Source organism: Larimichthys crocea, chromosome VI, assembly GCF_000972845.2.
Source record: "Larimichthys crocea isolate SSNF chromosome VI, L_crocea_2.0, whole genome shotgun sequence".
Lineage (NCBI taxonomy): Eukaryota > Metazoa > Chordata > Actinopteri > Sciaenidae > Larimichthys > Larimichthys crocea.
The window spans coordinates 4,482,317-4,505,238 of record NC_040016.1 but is presented as its reverse complement, the minus strand read 5'-3'; the positions used below and the strand labels follow the sequence as shown (position 1 = coordinate 4,505,238).

At 44.1% G+C, this 22,922-nt stretch overlaps 1 long non-coding RNA gene across 3 annotated transcripts in view; it reads right to left on the bottom strand.

Moving 5' to 3' along the window:
• Positions 1-22,922, bottom strand: part of LOC113745929 (uncharacterized) — a 56,387-nt gene that overhangs the window by 13,310 nt on the left and 20,155 nt on the right. Inside the window, exon 3 of one of the 3 annotated variants that reach the window (XR_003462499.1) lies at positions 18,718-19,476. The exons of the other annotated variants lie outside the window; for them this stretch is intronic. This is a non-coding gene — a long non-coding RNA (uncharacterized LOC113745929). Of the gene's footprint in view, positions 1-18,717; positions 19,477-22,922 lie in introns of those variants that run through there. 3 annotated transcript variants of the gene reach the window in all.

Sequence of the window (22,922 nt, the reverse complement as noted above, 5' to 3'; positions counted from 1 at the left end):
ATCAGTGATTTCACAAGTGTCAAATTATTGAAAAAACATCACGGCTTGTTTTTTGCAGGGAAGTTAATTTATCACATTGTAGCTGCTAATCAATAGCTACTAGGTTAACTAACCATGGGAAATTGTACATACTTGAGGGACTTTTCTTGTATGTTGGCTGCAGGTATGTACTGAAGGAAACTTATGAAATGATGTGACGGGCGAGCAGTTAAAGATGATCGCAATGTGTTTGCAATCTTGCATGTCATCTTCCTTGTTCTCTTTGCTCATGTCTCCTATCTATCTCTACCATCAGCTGCCAAATAAAGGCAAGAAGGCCAAAAAAATAATCTTAAAAAACTGTTGTGTAACCGCTGATGTAACAACTGAAGATATATACTTCATGAGGTGATATTGATATGTGATATCAGGTATGACATAGAGCATTTAAGTGCGTGGTTTGTCAGTGTGCTTGTCTACTTTTCAGTGTGTATGACATTGTATCTATGTTGACTTGTCTCCTTCCTTTTATCGATGGACTCCATCATGCAGAAATAAGCTCTGTCATGTCTTGTAGCTAATCGTCCCGAGGCTCGTCCATCAGACACAGATTCAATTGGAGCCTTTTAATTAATAATGCCGTTTATCGGGAGGGGGTGGTCGTCTTTGTAATTGGGACGCCTGATTAGGCCTCAGAGGAAGCTTTTAAGCCAGCAAGGTTATCAGTGCTCCTCCCTCTGTCTGTCATCGTCTCCTCAATGTGGGCTCCCGTTTTCCTTCCCTCTTGTCTGATCACTTTTATTTTATTATCTTCCCCTCTGGTTTCTCTTGTCTTTCCCTATTCTAATCTACTCTTTGCTGCATTCAACAGGTGTCTGACATGAAATTCCTTTAGTGTATTATATATGTCAATATATAATACTTTTACATTTTATTACATCATTTACCGACTCCCTGCAGTCTCAGCCACAGACTTAATGCTGCAGAAATTGAGGCTCAGCACTCAGAGAGCTGGACAGCTCCTGTCCAGCCTGATGTGAATGGAGACTTATTGATCCCAGCAGGCTGTGGTTAGGGGGCCCTAATGCATTTACACCCTGCTATACTCCCTCTACACATTCTGTTTGTCCCTCTTAATTACAGCTACACCATAACGGATCCATACAACTCCCCTGATACTGAATGACTTTCTCTGGGACTTTCTCTATTCTCCACCATTTCCCCCCTTTTTCTCTATTTTCTCCCCCACACTGAGCCACTCTGTCCTCTCGGATCCCTGGGGTATTATTTCTAACGGTGGTGTTTGTAAGGCCAGTCTGTTGTTGGCATGGCTGATGTATTTTGGTGTGCAACGATGTGTTCTTTCAAATTGATTCAAATTGACCAATAGCGCATGGCAAGAGTGAGGAAACACCCACAACTGTCAACCGAGGCTCCATGATGTTGTGGACAGATTTGTAATAAACTAACATTTGAGAATGTAATTAATATAACAGGATCTGACTGTGTCTCCATCACATTGCACTAGCATATCATGTGTGCTATCTTGCATTTTAATTTTGAACCATGATGTAACTGCAAGATAAGTGAGTTCAATTATCAGTAACATAAATTCAATTATCTGAATTTCATCACACAAGAACCCCAATATAAACTGTGAATAAATTCATAGGCCTCAAGAACAATGTCAGTGCTCAGCAAGGAAATGAGGAGATTGATTTAGGTATCAAACTAAAGGGAGAGCGAGGGGAAGGGAGATGAAACATTGTTTAAGTGTATTTTGTTGTGATTTACTGCATCTGACACATCAAACAACATTTTTGTTAGTGTAGGACTAAAACGTCTTCCTCCCTTACTCCTCTCTCTCGGTATGCTGTGATCTCTGAGGAACGTCCCACCCTGTCTCTGTCTCAAACCCCACCTTTACCTCCTCACAACTTTGTCTTAAAAACAATATTCATAGATTTCTCTGCTGCCCTGACCTTGTTTTAAATGTCATCCCTTCATTTACTCAAAAAGGCAAATCAGAGGTGCATCATGGTGCTTTCACTCTGTGGCCGACTCAAGAAAAAGAAAAATATCAGCTACACTTAGTGAAAAAAGTTTGAAACCAACAGCACAGGTTCAGATGACTAAAAGCAATAATAAATGAATCATTGTGGATCAAAACAAAGTTTCTTTCCATGTAATAAAACACTTTAATGTCCCATGTGACTAATATCTAACAGGGAGATAATGGTGTTAAGGGTTGTGCTGGGGAGATCTGTGATCTTTGTCTGCCTGTTTAGAGAAGACGTGTAAATCATCACAGAATAGCCTTAAAATGTGACACAAGAGAGAGCCAGATAAGAGAGAGGTAGGGAGGGAGGGCTGGGACGATGAGAAGAGAGCTTACATACCAGTCTGTTTATGACAGTGATCATTTAGACACTTAACCTGACACTTTGAATGGCTCTATTCCTGTATAACGCCCATTTTGCATTGTATATAAATGTATGATTCTGCTGGTACTAAATGATAAAGTCCTTGTAGAAACTACACGTCCATGTCAGTATAACACAGAATTATTGTCATACGTATTTTACCACATTACAAATGGAAAGAATGATCACGGTTACACAGAAATTTAGCGTAAGAGTAAGATTACACAGACCTTTTCGCTGCATTTAAAAATAGACTTTGATCTAAAGCTGTTATCAGCTGAAAGAGAAAGTCTTATTTGAAATGACTATAAATTTTGTTACTGATATTTTTGTTATTGTTTTGTCTACAAGAAGGAACAATGTGAAGGGGAAAAAGATGTTCCTTATAAATCTTACGCCGGTGGGGGATGGTGGCTGCTCCAGGTGCTTACCGCACTTCCCAGAAATGATCTACCATTGAATCTGTTTGTCTGGTAATATCACAACTTTGGGTTTTTGTGTTTTAGCTTTCTTTATTGCCCAGTCAGAAGATCAATTACATTAAATATTAATTATTTTCAGCAAACAGAAATCTAAATAAATAAACAACTTTAAAGGACTTTCAACATTAAAGCTTCTTAATGAGCAACAGGGGTCCTGCATATTATTATTTGTGTGTATGTGTGTGTGTGTGTATTTGTGTGTTTCTCTGTCCTCATCTCACTCAAGTGTGCAGGGGCCAGTGGGAATGATGTCACATCTTTCTGTGCACCAATCACGGCTCGGCAACATTTGAATCAGAATCTGATGACAGTTGTGGGGTCGTTGGTTTACGTTGGCCAGGCCACTGTCAGTTAAATTTGATCAAATCACATCCACGCTGTCCTGATAAAGCAGATAAGCTGAGTTATATTAAACTTATAGTAAATAATGACTGAGGATGTTTGTTTCTAACTTCAACTCTGTAGCCCATTTAGTCATAAATATTTAATATAACAGAGAAATATATAAGAACAGAGACCAAGTTTTAAGGAGCTCTAAGTTTTCTATTTTATTAGTCAGCATTTATTTATGAGCTACAATCAGGTGTCTCTGCCCACCTTATATTAAAAGAGGATAAAACAAACAAACAAAAACCTAAAATAGAGAATAAAAAATAATATAGCACCTCTGGACTGTATGCCAGAGGAATTAGACCAAAAGTGCAGGAAGAGACCAGGGTGATACATGAGTTGGCGGTGACTCACGGTACAAAACCAAGCCACGTACTTTTACATAAAATTAGAAACCATTCCAGGCCAGTACCGGCTGCTGGTTCCCCTCACATCCCATTCTCTGATTTGGTGTGGTGTGGTCTTAAGTGGTTGGACCAGGGAGTCCTGTCCCGCGGCCCATCCGTTGGCTGGCTCTTAATCCAGTTAGGGCTGAGGGGGTCTGGCGTTTCCCGTCTTGGCTGAGCAGGCTGCACTAAATGAGGTTTTTACTTGCCCTGGGGGAGACCAACTTTAATGGACCCTGGTAAATGAATACATAAAGTGGAGAGGCAGGCCAGTGTAGGGAAGGCTGCTCGGACCACAGGAGAAGGAAGGACGGTGACAGTAATTAACAGGTAAAGTGATCAGTCGATCCGCTGATCAATCAAATATGAATATGTCTCTCAAATAATTGATGACAAACCTGCATCTACAGGACAAGAAAGCAAACACACGTACTGATCTTTACCGATAGCTACTGTTATTAAATAAGTTAAAAGGCTGTGGTAATATCATAAAGCTTAGTGACTCAACATGGAGGCGGCAGAGGTCTATACACTGGTCAGTGCACTTCCTCTCTCTCACTATTGGAAAAAAAAAAAACTATTGTGCATATGAATGTATTTATAAGCTGCAGCCACTGTTGGCGGTCTCAGAGTCCTTTGGTACAGTTAGAAAATAGCTCCTATACCCCTGCACTGTTTCTCTCACACATACACAGACTGACAAACAAACAGGCCTCCACTCCACCCTTTCCCACTGCGTCCATGGGATGGGCAGTGGACTCGGGGGAAATGAGGTAACACACACACACACACACACACACACACACACACACACACACACACACACACACACACACACACACACAGAGAAAAACACAGTGGCAGTGTAGTGCTATTCAGGCCCCTGTTCTGCTCTGTCCATCAAAGCTGTCAATCTCAGGGCATTTCTTATTGCCCCCCCCCCCTCAAACCAGACCTCGACCCACCTTTTAAGGCCCAGAATATTTGGTCCTGTCGGTTGCCATGGCGACCCTCCAGATGTTGGCCTCTGATTAGCTGGCGACGGTCAAATGAAATCAGAAGAGGTGTGATAAGATCACAGGGCGACAGAGACTGGGAGAGTGGTGGCCGCAAGCGGGAGAGGGGTGGGGGTGGTGGTGGCGGCGGCGGGGCGTAGGAAGTCATAGAAAAGGGGAGGAGGGGGTTTGCACACACATTCACACACTTTAATGCAATTCACTGGGGAGTGCTATTTTTTCCCCCCGAACACTTTTTCAGTATGTGTAATCTTGGCAGCATGTAAAAATGGCAATTTCAGTCACTCAAAACCAAACAATCACGCTCTCTCTGTTTGTTTTCTGAATGAGAATGTGTCATGAACATTTGTACTGAGTGACAACCGAGCACCTCTGACTCTTCCCGTCTCCTGAGAGAGTCAAAATAGAAACAAACGGACGTAGTGGAGCAGCCTGTTAATCCTGCAGAGAGATTGATGTTAAGTGACCTGTATGACTTTGAATTCACAGTCAACGCTGTGCTTTCTCTACAGTGAGGCTGATTCCACGAGTGATACGAGGGACACAAGCTGCACAATCAAATGGCTTTTACACAAACTCCAAACAGCACTTCTCTTCTCCCCTACCTGTCCCGCAAGTACCTAATCACATCCAAAGTCCCATTTCCTGTCAATGAAATTACATTAAACATCTCCCTTTAGGTCCTCGTCCAAAGTGACCCCAAACTCGCTGAGACTGATAAGGGTGCTAACTAGGTAAAGGCTGAAGCACTTCCCCATGTTCGGTCACTGAAAAGAGCTACAGTGAAGGGAGTGCGGGGGAGTTGGACCCTGCCCCTGCTCGCTCCATTTTCCAATAAACTCCAGCAATCAGATCAGCGCTGCTTTAAATGGACGACTTGATGGCAGCAGGCTGCATTAGCCGCTGGTGTTCTCCCAATCCGATTAGACGGAGACAGTGACAGTTTCCAGCCAAAAGATGCAGGTAACACACACACACACACACACACACACACACACACACACACAGACTACATATACCACAATTTAAATATATAAAAGCTCACACACACAAACACAGATATGAACTTCAGTTTGAATGAAAAAGAAAGTTATAAACATGAATGGGGATCTCATGCACAGTGACACATACGGGCAGGACCTCTTGTGGCCATTTGTGGTGCTAATTGGATGGTCTGTGGCAGATGTCATTATTGTTGAGCAGTCAGCCACTTGATGTTTCCCAAGTTGTTGAGCAGTCATTTGGGCGTATTAGCAGCTCCTTTGGTGCAGAGGTCATGCCCCAGGGCTATGTTATGTGTCTGTGTGTGTGCTTGTACAGATGTGTATGTGGTTGTTTGTGTGTGGGTGATTTATGCATGTAAAAAAAACTACTCTCTCTCTCTGTAATGGCTCCCCTGCTTTGAGGAGCTGCCTTTTATGGTCACATAATTACCCCAGATTGTTTTTATACACACAATAGGGTACTTTTCCACCGTGCACGTGCCTGACATGAGAACCTGGCAACAAACTGCTAAGTGCAACAGGCAGTGTCATAAAAATGGTTGCCATACCTCAGATAGCTAAAACCTCTTTCAGCGCGGCCGCTCCTCTTCGGGACTTACAGAGGAGAGAATGGCCCCTCAGTGTGCTTATCAGGTAAAATAAACCTCAATGATGCAAAGTAATGGCTAGGTTATATGAGAATGCATGTGTGAGGTAGAGACTGGAAACTCTGCTCCTTATCACAGGGCTAGACAGAGAGGAGTGAGACTGTACTTAACAGATTTAGACGGTCAGTGAAGCCCAGCACCTGGACAGACTGAAAGAAGGGAGGAGAGTCACATCTTAGGTTACAGTGCTGCCGGCCCGGGCCTAAATCAAGGAGATACGGCGGAAACCTGTACACGACAAGAGTGGTCAATGGGGCAGCTTTTTTTCCGAGAAGGCAGGCCGAACCGATGCATTTATGATTCACACCATCTCTACATAATCCACAATTTCAGCAGTTCCACAGTTTGGTCAAATAAACCCCCCTTTTTCAAGTGCCACATAACAGAAAAAAAGTTAAATGTAGATGGAAAGATTTAAAATGAGTTTACTCATGCATAACTCTGCGAGCTGATAAAAGACCACCGGCTGTTTTTTAGTGTTTCATGTTGGAAACACATTTGTGCAGCGCTGCACTACCTGACGCCTTCTGATCCCGTGGCAGATGATGGACTGCGGATCAGCCAGTTAATTTAGGCCAGATAAAAGCCTCTCATCTCCGCTGAGGTAGATTACTGTAATAGCAGCCTTTCTCATCTTTTGATCTTTTTTACTGCTGCGTCGGTTCATTTGCATGTGTCAGAGATACAGCCTTATTTAGGGTGCTTATTAATGGGAACAGGAGGGATTCTAGATACTAAAACCTGAGGCAGATTAGCACTGACCCCCCTGGATCTCACATGCTGTTTCTTCACATACATTTATGTGGATATTATCTGTGTGTGCAGGTACACACTCACGTCCTATAATAGTGTAAACACACTCGCAGACATACATGAGTAAGGCGTACACAGACGCGTAATTTAATAACGCTGTATGCACAGAGAAGAACACAGACACACAATTTTAGACACACCCCAACGCACACACACACACACACACACTTAAGACAAACACAAATATTCCTTCATGCCTGCCCCTCACTGACAGCATGTTGGACTTCTAAGCATTCTCTCAGGCCTCGGTCTGTCATCCTCCTGTCTCTCCTCAACTGCTTCGCTCCGGCAGATATGGTCGATGTGGATGTGTACTTTGTCCAGATCATCCGTGAGATGAGATGAGAGGAAGTGGGAGGTATTGTTCTTCCTGTGGCGCTAAGCCTCATGGCGATTACCCTGTCAGGAGGGAGAAGTCAGCACCGGTGCCGACTGCCACAAACCAGCGCTAAATCCCAACTGATCGCAAAAGAGGCCGATTTTACACTTTAGATTCCTCCCATCTCTTAATGCGGCCGATGAGGCAGCGGATCTTCGCTTCTCCCTCATCTTATCCGCTACTGCTATCCTCCTCAGCCGGTGGCGTCAACCCCTAAGCTTGCGCTACGGGGATAAGACTCAACGCCTTGTCAGGCCAGATCAATGTGATTTTACAATGCAGTCCGAGAGAGAGAGGGGCCTGTATAGCCAAGCGTGGCAAAACAACAGCACACATCCCCTTCCACATGCTCAAACACGGCTCCAAAGCGACTCTTAACACCTCCATGTATCAAGCTTGCTCAAATAAGATACGATAATCTAACAACAATGTTGTACACAAAACCTGCCAACTGCATCTCCTGAATCTGACTACCTCACACATACCTGCACTATCTCGCCCCTTTCCTCTCACTATCTTTTAGTTTATCAGTGGGGTTGATCTCTCTGAATGCCTCATTGAACTCCTCCATCGGTTTATCTTATCTATTTTCTCAGAAACACTCCTCAGGACAGTTCTTCAAATTCCTCCTCAAGTCGTCAAAGCATTTCTTTTCTTTTCTGGGCCATCACCCGAGGATACTTCCCCTGAAGATGACACTATCATGCTTGTGCGTGTGACAGAGGATGTTTATGTTAGAAAGGCCTTAATAATGATATGCCAATTATGATATTGTATAATACAGTCAGTGATGCAGTCAGTAACAATATCATTAGTGATTTTTTTCATTACATTTCCTTCTGTGGAAGACTGAAAGAGAGGATGTGTTGGAAAAACGCTGGGGGGCAGACTGACTGAAGGTGAAATGAGAAATAACAGAAATATCGTTCACCATCAGAGCATCCAGCTGCATGATGACATCCTCCTCTCGGCCAAGTCGTTCGACTGATTTCCTGTTTGGGTTTGATTATCATATAGAGCCGCGCTAATATATCATCCCCTCCCTCTCTTCTCCTCTCCTCTCCTTTACTTTTACGAGTGACAGTTGGGAATAAAGTAGAGCGTAAATCTCTAGTAGTAATAAAGCTGCTCAGGCCAATGTTCCTTGCTAATGCTGGTTCTTCTCTCCCTCATCACAAATTTGTACTTTTTACAAGACGAGCCCCGACTGCCTTTCAGCACTCCCACTAAGTCATCCTCAAGTGTCAGCTCTCCATCCAGGTTTAAAAGTACTGGGAGATCCACGGTCTAGCACAAACACCTCCTCGAGAGTAGCAACACACATTATGACACACATAAAATGCTGAGCGCGCTCTCATGCTAAACTCTACATGCTAAACTCTACATGCTAAACTCTACATGCAAACACACTTCTGCACAACCACAAACACACACACAAACTGTTCCCTCTGCTTGACCACATTCCTGTAAAGGGCGATCATGAATCTTGGACAGGAATCTAAGTCCTGTGCTGGTAAAGCAGCCTGTGGCAGCACTCCTACTATCCCCAATAAAGTCATCCCTGGGTGGGCAGGAGAGCCCCACACCTCCCTGACCTCCATCCATCAGCCAGGAGGGAGTGCTTGTCTCTGCTCACTGACTAGATCCTCAATCCATCTGCCTGCGTGCAGCAACAGCTTTCGCACACATACATTCAAACCCATCACACACGCTCCAGGAGCGTCTAACCTGTCCTAGGTCCACAGGTGTCAAAACATGCCCTAACAGCTCCCAACACACAGCCCACAACCATCTAATCAGTCAACTCTTAGATAATGCTGTCAAGTGGTCAGCTATTCAACGCCTGACTTATCACTTACAAATCCCCTTTCTGCTCCTAATTTATGCCAATGAGAAGGGCAAATTGCCATCCATTCAGGAAAACTTGAGAATGATCACAAGTGCAGCATGTGAATGATCTCATAAAGCCAGCACAACACACACATTTATCCCGGAAATTCAGATTCTTGGCACAAAATGCCTTTGCATTCAGAAGCTTTTGGTCAACAGTAAGAGGATCTACGGTCGGACTGGAGCTAAACAGACTCGCTGTGCTTTAGAAACACGATCTCTGTCACAGCAAACCTCAGCATTATTAAACAAACTAATCTCAAAGTAACACAGCAGGGTTCATTCCAAACTGAAAGTTTTATGGTTCCCAAGCCCCTGATCGTTGTTGATCTGGTTTCGTGGTTTTTATAATTCTGCTTAGCTTACAATTTGGCAGTCACAGTGACTCAATCAAATGTATCACAGTATATGAAAATGAAAAATGATACACACTATCTTTGCATCTTGCACGCTGTCCTGACGCAGATGTGCACAAAGTGAGTTACTCTTACAACACAGATTGTGATATGACAGCCTGCACTACAACCACGTTCTCTCTCCATACTTCCGCTGGCATGTTTCACACCCAAAACGAAAGCTTTTGTAAAAAAAAAAAAAAAAACAGCCTCCACACTAGAGAAATGATAAAAACTCCTGTACAACAGGTAGCATTTAAAAGTCACTATCAAACCTATATGGCAAAAAAGGCGTAGAGACGTGATTGTGGACAGCTATACTGTGAGCTTCCCTGTAATAAAACACACTATAAGCGATCACAGACATAATCGCGGTTTAACCAGATAAGATTCAGCTTTATTTCAGATTCATTCTGTCCTTACTATATACAGGCCATGAAAGTGAAAGAAGAGATTCAACCATTTCCCTACAATTAAAATGTTTATTGACAGAGATCTGTAAAAAATTTGTGTTGATGCATGTTGTTTTAACGTGAAAAGATTTTGTTTTAGCTTTCTGTGCATACAGTCTTAGAGGTGCTACTGTATTTACTGCTACATACTGTATTCTATGGGAAAGGTCCCCATTAAAGCACACTACCAAACAGAGTGTCCCAATTATTGTTCCTCAGTCATCCATTTTAATGAGCCAGTAATGATTACTTTATATGACTTCATTCTTTCAGAAACACCACATTGGTCTTGATATGCTTCTTGAACAGTACAAACTGCTGTGTTGATCCAAACCACACAGTTTTAACTGGAATCCGCAAAATCTTGTAAAGATAAATTAATTTTCCCATTTTAGATCATTTTTATGGGCCATACACAGCATCGGCTGGGGCCACACACCACCGAGTTTAGAAGATAGTTTGTGATGCTTGGTGGATTTTCATAGAAATACACACATAACACATCCACGAGTACACAAAACAATAACACAAATACGGCCACAAAACACTACACAGAAAATGAACTTCCCTGATGTATTGTAATCTAGGGTGAAAGTTCTCCACCACTGTATCCCACAGTGACTCATGTCCAGAACATGCTTGTTAATTTGCGGCCAACTGACAGACTAAGTTACCCAAAGTTAGAAGCCCGAAACATTATTGTTGACAGTAATATTACACTCGCAACACTTAAGCCACAACAACAAACAACATCCCACTAAAAGCTCAACTCAGGGCCTGACAGAATTCTTTCAGTAAAATATGGATCCCTGGAGTATAAACATCAAAAAAACACAGAGTCATATGGTCATTTGGCCAGTTGGAGCATGTTAGGTCAGACAAACACAGACCCTGAGGCTGTCACAATGTCAGAGGCCAAAGACTGAGAACCACAGTGGTGTGCAGGAAACTCCCCACCCCAAAATGCAGTCTGTAAAAGACACAGTGGTTTGGTAACATGGGTATTTAATAGATGTGGGGACAGGGATACCTAACACACACACACACACACACACACACACACACACACACACACAGACAGTGCCAGTACTCCCCTCGTGGATCACAGTGTTTCTCACAGGGGTGGGACTGTGGGAACCATGCTGTCACTTCCTGTGCCCGCGGGCCTCAGCCAATCGTCATCAGATAAGAGCCACAGCTCTGCCAATCAGAGCTCAGCCTCCGCTTCACATGATGGGGCAAGGGACGCGATAAGGACATAACTTACCAGGGAAAATGTCTTGATCTCAATTGTACCCCCCTTGTACCCGACCCTCTCCCCCCTTCCCACCAAAATAGTTGTTTGGAGACAAGGTTTCTTTTTGTCTTTCGCCCATAATTACGCTCCCTTTCATCTGCCCCCCTGTTCCCCTTGACCCCAACTCTGGGGTCAGTGGCCAGGATATCCCACTCTCCTCGGGCCAATAATGTGCCTTTTAGGGTGGATGAAGAGGGGCATTCATGCCAGGGCAGACAGGAGAGCAGCGAGGAGAGTAATCACTCCATCACACTCTGCCCCCGTCTGTCCCAGCTCCTGCCCAAACACCCAAACAGCTAGCCTCACTCCTTACATCAAAGACCTGGACCCGCATTGCAGCCTCAGCTTCAGCCCAGCGCAGCACAGAGAGCAACTGTGTGTGTCACCAACTATGGAACTATGGAAAAGCACAGTGGTTCACCGACGTAGTTGTGGAAACCCCCCTGAGAGTTTTCACAGTTGAAAGATACAGTGAAGAGGATGGTAGAGATTCAGAGAATTTAACTTGCACTTGCTTACGTGGAAGCACACTTATCGCAAGCACATACTAACACGCACACACACACACACACACACACACACACACACACACAAATCAAACAGATTTTTAACAAAGTGTCTGAACAGCCAGAGACCTTCACAATGAGTCATTAAGGAAGTGTGTGAATCTTGGGGAATTTTCCATTAGCTAGACCTTGGCCAGTCAGACTTTACATACATTAGCATTGTTCCTGAGTGGCTATCACAGGTGGTGGTCTGGCTTATGAACTAGTCTGAGCTACGCTAGCTGTAGTCAGGTTATGTCAATAATATGAATGCATTTTAAAGTGGGGTAGGCCAAAGGAGTATCGCAGCATATCTACAGCATGTCTATGTGTATCTGTCTGGTTTTACTTTACTGTAAAAAGTTGAAGGGCCCTAACGTGACCCTGCATGCAAAGAACAATAAGCAAAATGTGGGGCAGTATCTTAAAACATTCCTCAAAAAGAGTTGAAGAATGACTGGAATTCTGCCAAAATCTTCCACTCTGTCAAAAGCCCTACGCCCCGCTGATACATAGACCAACTGTATTAAAATAGAGCTAACTTAACCCTCGGGTCGCACATGTATTCTGCAGGGACCTTATACTTGCTCTTCCACGTAGCATTTTTATTTTTAAGGCTCTTTAAGGTCTTGGGTTTGCAATATTAAGAAAGTCAGAAATGTATATTAAAATGTAACATCAAGGACCACTGTGCTGAAGAACAGCAAGGCTGCGATACTCTGGCTCCATCAGCAGTGTGGACTTATGCAGCCACCGGCCTGAATAGACCTCAACCGGTCTGCCTGCAGCCTACCAGCCTTTAGAGTTTCACTGTGATCAATAGCTGGATTAATTGCTGAAAGGGCGGGGGGAGGAGAGGAGGGAGGAGGTCGAGCCTCAGGCAGGGGAGGGTTTCAGAAGAAGGTGGGGGTTAAGATGGTGCTGACAGGCAGTAAAAGCTGAAGGGATTTAAAAGGCGAGCAGAGGGGAGCTGGAGTTGGAGCAGTAAGAGCTGGAGAGGGAGCTTCAACGCCCCCCCTTCATCCTCCACCCTACCCCACCCCAGGTCACCTGGCAGTGTGCAGGGCGGCGGGCCGTCAGATTAGGATCTGAGAGGGGGAGATAACGAGTTTATTGCCCCCTGGACGGGGCTGTTGGAGCCAGGGAAGGAGGAGGGCAGGCCAAGCAGGCCGGGGCGGGAGGCTGAATGGTAGTGGTGGGTGTTTGTGTTTGTTTTAACCTGGGGAGATAGATGCAGCCAGGCAGGGTCTTTATGAAAGAGCACCCCAGCAGGGCAGTAAAACACACAAGCAGCATGGTTAGAATACCAGTAACACACCACTCAAACAACAGTTACAGCAGCTCATCCATCACAGCTTCGACAGATACACACATTGCATATGCTCATGTGCTCGGAGACGTGCACATACACAACCTTATGATCTCTGCACGTGTGTTTTTTCTGTGGCCTAGTAAGAAGTTGCACAAATTGGTTGTCAAGTGCTCGGTGAATAACTGATATTACAAATAATTAGAATGGGTGCCATTTCCTCCACTGCCCTAATTTGTGTGGGTTGAGTAAATTCATATCCAAGGACCTGTTAGGAATTCCACTTTCTCATTGATCAACAATGTGTACTTTCATGTTATCTACTGAGTTATTGGAAATAGGATAAGCCCGATCCTATTACAAGCAAACACAGAATAACGTATGAAATCTATATGTATTTCACACCGCTGTGATCTTTGGTCACTGAATTCAGCGCACGTATTGGGAGGCTGTATTAGCTTTGCGTGTCTGGCCCAGGCGCTGGGAGAGAGATAAGGGGAGCGGATATGAGAAATATGAAAAATAGCACTGTGATAGGATGATCAGTGAGAATGAGCAATACCGGCTGCAGTGACAAATGGGACAGGGAGCCAAAGAGGAGAGCAATGCAAAACGACATTAGAGCCAAGGACAGAATGATTTTCCAAGGAGTGGAGACGAAACATACTTTCTTAAAATGAAAAGGTCAATAATAACCTCCTGATATCAGTCATTTAGTCATTTATTCTAGTACACATTTTTCCATTTCAACTCATTTACGAGAGCCTAGTTTAACACTGAAACACTGAGGGACACAGGTGCTGCAGATGGTGTAATACCAAGGACTTTAACAGTCTGCAATGTAAAAAGTTCTTAAATTAATATAATATAAGTGAAAAAACACTGGCAGCACCAGAAAAGCCCTGCTTTAACTCTATATATAATATAGAGTCTCTATATCAATATAATCACATTCTACAAAGATGAGATTATATTACATGCTATGTCTGGGTGTTTTTCAAGGAACAATTCAACCAAACAATTGAAAATGGACAGACATCCGCAGCATCAAGAGAAATAGGATGAATGGCACAGATCCTCCTCAAACACACAAACCCCCATTTTCTCTTCGACACTCGCACTCGTACCACACACTCAAAGGGATTTTGGGGCCCTGTGGAGCGGCACGTGAGCAGCCCTCTGTCAGCTGTGTTTGCAGTGAGGCAGGCGAGGGGCGCCCTGCACCTCCAAAAGAGAGTAAGCGACACAGGGAGATGGGAGAAAGGAGGGGTGCCCTGTGGAAAGGCCAAGGCCCTGAGTGGAGAGAAAAGAGCAACCACAAAACAGCTTTCCTCCAGAGAGAGAGAGACAGAGACAGACATAGAGAGAGAGAGAGAGAAAGAGGAGGGGGAGGCTGTTGGAACAATGCCCCTTCAGCTGCAGGTGCAATGGCTAAGGCCGTGTGTGTATGAGTGTGTGTGCAGAGAGCACTTTCTTTTTTGTGTTAATTGAGCTGATCTGTTGTCTTTTCTCTGCTGCAAGTTTAACTCACAGCTGATTAACATGTGGCCTTTTGGAACTCCTGTGTGTGTGTGTGTGTGTGTGTGTGTGTGTGTGTGTGTGTGCAGAATTACCGAATGAGCTCGGTTGCCAGTGTCAGCGGAGTAATGACACAGGCACAGGGTGTGTAGACACAGGCGAACAGAGAGTGTTAACTCGATTTGCACTTGTATGGAGCACAGAGCAATGGTTAACACATCTGAATAAAGGCTTTATGCGCTACATGTCGTACAATTGGAAGTGCACAGAGGCATCACTCAGCCACTAGATTAAATAGAATACTCAGAGGATTAAAGGCTTTATACCTAAGAACAGTAATGCAGTATAACAACAGAGCATTCAGCTCACCTACTGTATTTACCGCCGCATCATACCGAGTCATATCACGATTCTAAAATGCATCATGTCGAACACAGCCATAACTTCATGATGCAGTGACTTTGCACTTTTCTTTACACAACTCAACAAACATAAAAACTTTTTATCAGGTGGTCCATGGTAGATTTAACAAATAACACTTCAATACTGTTGAGTTCGACATCAAACACTTTAGCGACTGAACTTAATGAGGTCCGGGGTCCTGACGCCGAGGATCTGTCCCTGACAGCCGCCCCATGGTGAGACATCCTGATATTCAGACCCCACCAGACTGGACGGCCCTGTTTGGACAACTGGTTCTTATCCTGTACTCACATGAGGCATGGCGGCCACAGGAGAACGGCCCCAACGTGCCCTCAGGCTTCGGGGCCTTAGCGCTAACACTCTGGTAGAAAGGTGCCCATGTACCACCCGTCAGCTTTAGAGGTGGTCCTCACCCACACACACACACAGGAGCAGAATCTGTGTGCATAAACAGTGGATACGCACATGTTGGTTCTAACACACACACATACACTTAACGCACCTCAAAGTGAGAGCCCCGGGGCCGTCGGCGGGGCGCTCAGACAGCCCCAGTGAGGCAGAAACACAGAAACATGTGTAAGGCCTTAAAGAAGACACTAACTTCACAGAGGAGTGTGTCCCCTGTTACTCCCCCATCCCACACCTCGGCCCATCCCTTTCACAGGAGATTATTGGGAGAGAGAGAGGAGCAGAGGGTAAAGATGGGGAACCGTGATATGGAAGAGAGCGAGCGAGAAAGATGAAGACAGAAAGAGAGAGATTTGCTCTCCACCCCTCTCTGCAGATATTACTGCTTAATTAAAAGGGCAGCATGTGCTAAGTATTATTCCAGCTGAGATCTCTATCTTCAGCCTATGTAATAAGATCTTCAGCAGGCTTACAGCTAAATTTTCGAGCAAATTTCCTTCCTATTCTTTGCCCTTATTTCCTCTTAGCCTACGTCTGTTTTGTGCTGTCGCTGCAATCTTTTCGCGTGCCTCCATTGCTAGTGTGTGCGTGTGAGCCGAGTGGGACTGTTTTGCATGTTAATTAATGTAATATTTTGTACACCACTCGGGAGCGTGTAAGTGTTCTCTTGAATGTGTTCCAATTAAGAAACATCCCTTGGGCTCAAATTGGTTTGGACACACTGAAAATGTTCCCATATTTTTACATATTTGGTAGAGCATGAAGAACGTGAACAAAATGCAGAGTTTACATGCTGTATACGTGTTGGAAAGATATTTTCTTTACGGAGTCTTACAGTGGAGCTCCCTTCTCCCTTACTGTCAGACCCAAAGCCACCTCTCTCTGTTTCCATCTGCTCTACATCGCGACGATGATTCATGTCTGCTGCTAATGCTGCAAATCCAGAGATCGTGGCTGGCTTGGGTGTCAGGCTGCTTTTAAATGGACATCACCAAAACGTTCATGGCGCAACATTTTGAAGTATAATTAAAAATGTGTATTTATGACTGCAGACCTACAACAAACTGGAACACTCCATGGATTTTGTCCATACAGAAATCACCTTCAAATCATTTCATCTGATGAGGGAAAACACAGCAGATTTACATACAGCACACACTCACATGTACACACACAGTGAGCATGATTGCCAAGTCATTCATGTATCATGGCTACTGGAGGGGTGGCTGTGAGCCCCTTTTGCATTTTTTCCAAAAGAGTGGCTTTGGACTCACATTCAATCATCTGGTAAATTAGTTTAATCCTGCAGCAAATCTGTCCCTCTCCTGGGACGTTTCCAGAGGTGTCAATCGGAGATAAGGCCTGTGTGACAATAAAGCCACCAAACCACAGAGGGGGTGTGGGTACTGCTCTTTAACTCTTCCATACATTTGAAGCTATTTGATTTATGGGAGCAGAGAGAAAGACAGCCATTTCCTTTTTCATTAAACTGTTAAAAGAGAGGAGAGAAATGATGTGGACAGTCCGTGTGGAGGACAGGACTGGAAAAACACTCTGTTCAAGACAAATGTAAGAGTAACCCTGCTAATTAAAACCACTGTAATACTGCCAGAATAATCCTGTAAAACTGGTGTTCATAAGTATTAAATAATTAGTTTATAGGGCCTTGTAGTGCTTTATTAAATCTCAGTACAGCCATATTTCCAGTTGCAGTACCATCAAGTGTTTTCATGTTTTTCTATTGTTATATGGTATCACTGTGGATTAATAATGTTTTCATTAAGACATCTTTAAACTTTACTATCCACGGGAGACATGATGTACAGACATTCACCAAAAGCATAAACATGGATACATATCGAAACCTAAACACACTGGCAGAGCACACATGCACATTGCCGCTGCACTCACACACACACACACACACACACACACACACACACACACTTTTACACATAAATACAGTCTCTGTATGTCTCTGTCTTCCTTCATATAAAGTCGAGACTCTGCAGATCACTTCTGCCCTCTATTGACTGTGAGTGGGACTGCAGCTGCAGAGATGTGGAGTTCGAGGGTGGAATTAAAAAAGATGTAAAGATTAAGTTTTGGTTCAGCGTGGCTTTATATGTATCTAGAGAGTCAGAGCACAACATCATTAGCTTACTTAATTAGTAATGGGCACCTGGTATTGAGAGCACTGGAACAGAAAGAGAAAAAACAGTAAAGTTGTATGTGTATTTGAGCATTAACTATGACTTATCATCTGGGAAAATTATGCTATTTAAAGTAAACTCATCAGCACCATGTGAATTTAATATTTTTACAATTAACATATGACAAACTGGGGACAAATTATACTGGGTAGCAATACTGAACAAAAGGGTGACAGAGAAATAATTAAATATTACAATAAATAATAGATATGCATTTTTTTTTTTAGAACTATTTTAATTAGAATAAAATATGAAGTCTGGTTAATTTGAAAGTTTTTCTTCATAACAGCAAATTTTAAGCAGTAAGTATAAATACTGAAAAAATGAATTAAACTTTATTTGCCACAGCTGCTGAATAAATAAACGTGTTTCACTCATAGGAACAAACACCTACAGAGTAAAAATAGAGTATTAAAATATAATCTCTCTAAAAGTTTCCACAAAAAGGGAGCAGGGAACTAATGTGTTGCAGAATGGCATAACGGAGCGAGGGAGAGCCGGGTGATTTAATGTGAGTCATTTTAACATTAAAACAAGTGGGACACGGAGGAAACAAAAAGAGCAAAAGAGGAAAGGAAACTTCAAAATGCTCTTTGAGGAAAATGAGATCACAGGCTGCAATTATATAATTCTTGTCAAGTGATGGTGCTGATAGCCTAAGAGGAATGCTCACACACACACACACACACACACACACACGCACATACACATGCACACACAAATAAACTCCAGTGGGAGAATAGCCTCCTTGACTGCATTTTTAAATGTTGGAAAGTTATGGGGGTCACATGTGGGTCAGGTACAGGAAGAGTATGTGTGTGTGTGTGTGTGTGCGTGTGTGTGTCAGGCCCTGAACACTGGGCCCCTGATAAAAGCACTTCTTCTGATTTCCTCCTTTGGTTTTTGTTTTTGTCCATTTGGTCCCTCTCTTTCTAGTTATGATGAAAGTCAAAAAGCCAAGCGTTCCCAAGTGTTCCCTGATGCCAAGCGCAGATTTGAAGTGGGAGCATGAGAGTGTGTGTGTGTGTGTGTGTGCTTCTGCATGAGTGTACTAGTGTGCTTCAGTGTCAGGGCTTTGAGAAAGAGTCAATCTTGATACGACTCCATCACATAGAGTACAGCACGGCCGCATGAATGCAAACATATATAATGAATCGTCAGTAATAGTTTGGTGCGCTGCTTCCAGATGAACATCAGAATAAACCAGGCATTCATGCTGTTGCCTACATATCATGGATGCTACACATCTCCATATCTACCAGTTTACAAAACCCATTTACAACACCAGGACTGGAACACAAAGGTTCTAGTCTGAGCCGTCATTCACCCCCCCACACACACACACACACGTACACACACACGCCACAGACTGGTGGTGGGGCCAGGGGGTCTGCTGCTAGGTTCCCAGGGAGCCTCACTGGTCTGATGGAGGCACTTTGTCTGAAGCCGGGGCAGACTACAGCAGACTCCAGAGGAGATGCCTATCAGCTACTGGCTATGCTACGGCCTGGAGGAGAGAGGGAGGGAGAGAGGGATAGACAGAGAGAGCAAAAGAGAGAGGGAGACACTACACTTACAAGATGCTGAATGAAAAAGTGGTCAGCATCAACAGAGAAATCAGAAAAAAAGTGATCGTTCACTTAAGGCAGAAATAAAAATCCCACATAAGCTTGAATTTTCGAGGGGTGTATGAAGTTGAGACAACTCGCAGGAAATAAACATTTCCTATGAGCTGTGTATGCCAGATAGTGACATCAGCGTTTTATTGTGACGGTCAAACGATTGAGATAAATCCCTCAACGGCCGAATCAAGTTAAGGAGCCAAACTGCTCTCCATTGCAGATAACGGTAGCAGCACAGGCCATATGCAAGTGCTGACAGGCAGACTGATGTATAGCGAAACTGAGGGTGAGTCAGGTCGGTGACACACTAAAGGTCAACAAGGAGCGTGACCTCTCCAGGTGTGGCCTCCTCACTTAGATCCAACACAGTACGCACTCTTCCACACTTTTTTTCCATCCGTGTTTTTATCCTTCTAAATGAGCTCTCACAGGTTTAAAATTTATATGCAATATACAGTTCATATTTCACACTGACAGGGACTCTGACAGGTATTGTAAGGTGTTGAGCAATGATAGGAACAACAAAAAGCGGATACGAGGATAAATGCAATTTCTTTCTGCCGTCTTTTTGTCTAATCTCTCGCTGTGATTACCGAGGCAGTGCAGGGTTATGGATTGGGTGGGTTAGCCGGCGTAGTGCTAGACAGATCTAATGTGTGCTGTCTGCTGCATGGCGACTTCTTAGTTAGAGCGTGAGGGCGTAGGGTAGGGGGGCTGGAGGGACTTGCACCGTGACCCAAGGATCTCCACGGTCTCTGTCAGCGGAAAATTAGATTACAACAGTCGGACCAGGGGGGAGGACCTGAGGAGGGGGCGTCAAGAAGTCTAAATATGGAGGCCTCAGTATGTCCATAATCACTTTATACAAGTTAGATGTACCAACAGACTTATCTCCTCCTCGCTGTCCAGATTGCAGATGCTGGTGTCAAGCGTGTGTGTGTGTATGTGTGTGTGTGTGTGTGTTGTGAAACCTCCATGACACAAATCTTTCTACTTTTGCGGTAAACCGGACAAAAAAAAAAGTGTACAGTGGAGCATAAATGTTAGTGATATGTCTGAATGGTCGGTTTTGACACAGTAGCAGCCAAAACAGGCCAATTCAGATGGTGCCATTCTGAGAAACAGGCACAAAACATGAAGCAGTACGTCCGCCTGGTTTAACACTCAACATAATGAAATGATCAACTCAAGTTGGAAAAATCAAGTTTTTTCTGAGATCTCAAAAGCCTCAAACTTTTTGTTTTCACTGGGTCAGAGCACAGGATACATACAATTATATGGCTGCCCATGTGAAGAAAGATGATCAGCTTTTGCTTTGATATGAATCAGTTAGATATACATTCAGTCAGGACTTTTAGAGACAGAGGGAGAAAACGGGAGGGAAAAAAAACAGGAAGGAGAAGTCTGGTGGACAGACACTGGCAGCGGCTGTGGATGGTGGCAGCAGACGGCGGTGGTGACGAGAAAGGGAAGAAAAAGAGCGGGAGGGGGATGATAGACAGAGACAGAGCAGAAAATTGAAGTACATGTAACATGACACAAATGGACAAAAGTATTTAGCTAATGATTTATTATTAAACAGCGCAGGCAGCCCTCCCCAGCCCGATCCCCCAGCCTTGCCCAGGCCCCGGCCCTATTGTAGAGAGATGGAGAGGCAGATAAGCAGGGCTGTAATGGTAGTCAGATGGCAGGTGGGCCGGCCGAATCCGGGGTTAATCACTGCTAAGTGCTGTGGAGAGGGGAGGACACGGGGCCTGGCTGAAACACTGTAACCTGGGGGGCATTGGGAGGACAGGTAAGTCAGCCCAGGTAACTCACCTTGGCGGCTCAGAGAGACAGCTGGACTCTCATACTGGTCAGCTAATGGTGTTAACTCAGGACAGTCGCCACAATCATATGCTACATCAACACGCTCCCCTCCGTCTCACTCTCTGTCTTGCTCTTTCAAACCATGTTAGGCTCTTTTGTACGTGCTCCATCCTGCCTTATTGCTTGGAGCACTTCCGAGTAACACAAGTGATTTAATCTGTCTGAGAGGAAAGAGAGAACACTGTGTAACAAAAATAGAGAGGTCTGTGGACCTTTAAATGGCGCTCTTCTGACGTAAAATTAAACAACTTTAAGTAATTTTTATTTCACAGATGGATGAAATAAAATGCTAATGTCATGCATCTTGCATTTTAATTTAAAACATGACAATAATGAGGGCCTAAGATTTCAAATACCGTAGTCAGACCAAAAACAACAACAAAACTGACATGGCTATGAAAAGCATTTCTTTTTGTTCCTCTCTAGTTTCAGTTCATTCACAATTTTCCTGAGAGTGGCCCCTATCGGTGGCTGTCTCCACACTCTGAGCTGCGTTCGCCTTCAGCGGATATCAGACTACATGAGAAAAACAACAAGCGGCCTCTCCTGCCACAGCATGAAATGCAGGCCGCCGTGCGTCTAAACAGCGGATGACAAACCCATAATGAAGGCAGTAATTGGAACAACATTTCAGGTCCACCGTGCACGTCTTGCTCTGGTATCCCTGCCGCCATCAGGCCCTTCTCCCAAATCATTCCCAAACGTCCGGCAAATCAAAACAAAACACGGGGAAAAGAACACAACTTTACAGAGCAGTGACTTCTGATGGGCCATTTCTGCTGGAGACTCTAGTCTGCGCGGAGGTGGGCCTTACTTAGTCTTTAACATGAAACAGGCTGCTACTCTGGGCTACATTCAGCTGGAGCCATCGAACGTACCGGTGCACTGTTACCCCAACACACATGAGCTGCTGTTGTGTTTGGAAATAAAAGCTACACAAAAAAAACCCTCTGCACCGCACGCAATCTGCCCTGCGATAACAGAGATGTGAAGGAGGGTGCGATGCGCACATACATGGACCTCCTCAATTTCCACTTTAACACACACAAACGCGACTTCATCTTAAAACAAAACCATCAAACATACAGCTAAGCTTATTCCTTTGCCTGCTCCCATAAAATGGAGTCGTCGTAAACAACAGATGAAGTCATCTTGTTTTAGAAGAAGAAAAGAGGAGAGGTCAAGTTGAACAGAGAGCCTTAGTTAAATCATCTGCTTGTAGTAAACAGTTGAGAGGAACATCTATCAGGCAGGCACGTGCCGCTGACAGTATAATAATAAGGTAGCGAGAGCTGGAGCGTGCACTGAAAACAGATGAAGAGAGCCACTTCTCTCCTGAGACAGAGGGAGAGAGAGAGCGAATGAGAAAAGCGAGGACAAATAGAAAGAGTAAAGTAGCTCATCACCTTTTCCATCAGCGTGGCGGGTGGCGCTGGTGTGACTGAACACAGTAACACTGCGG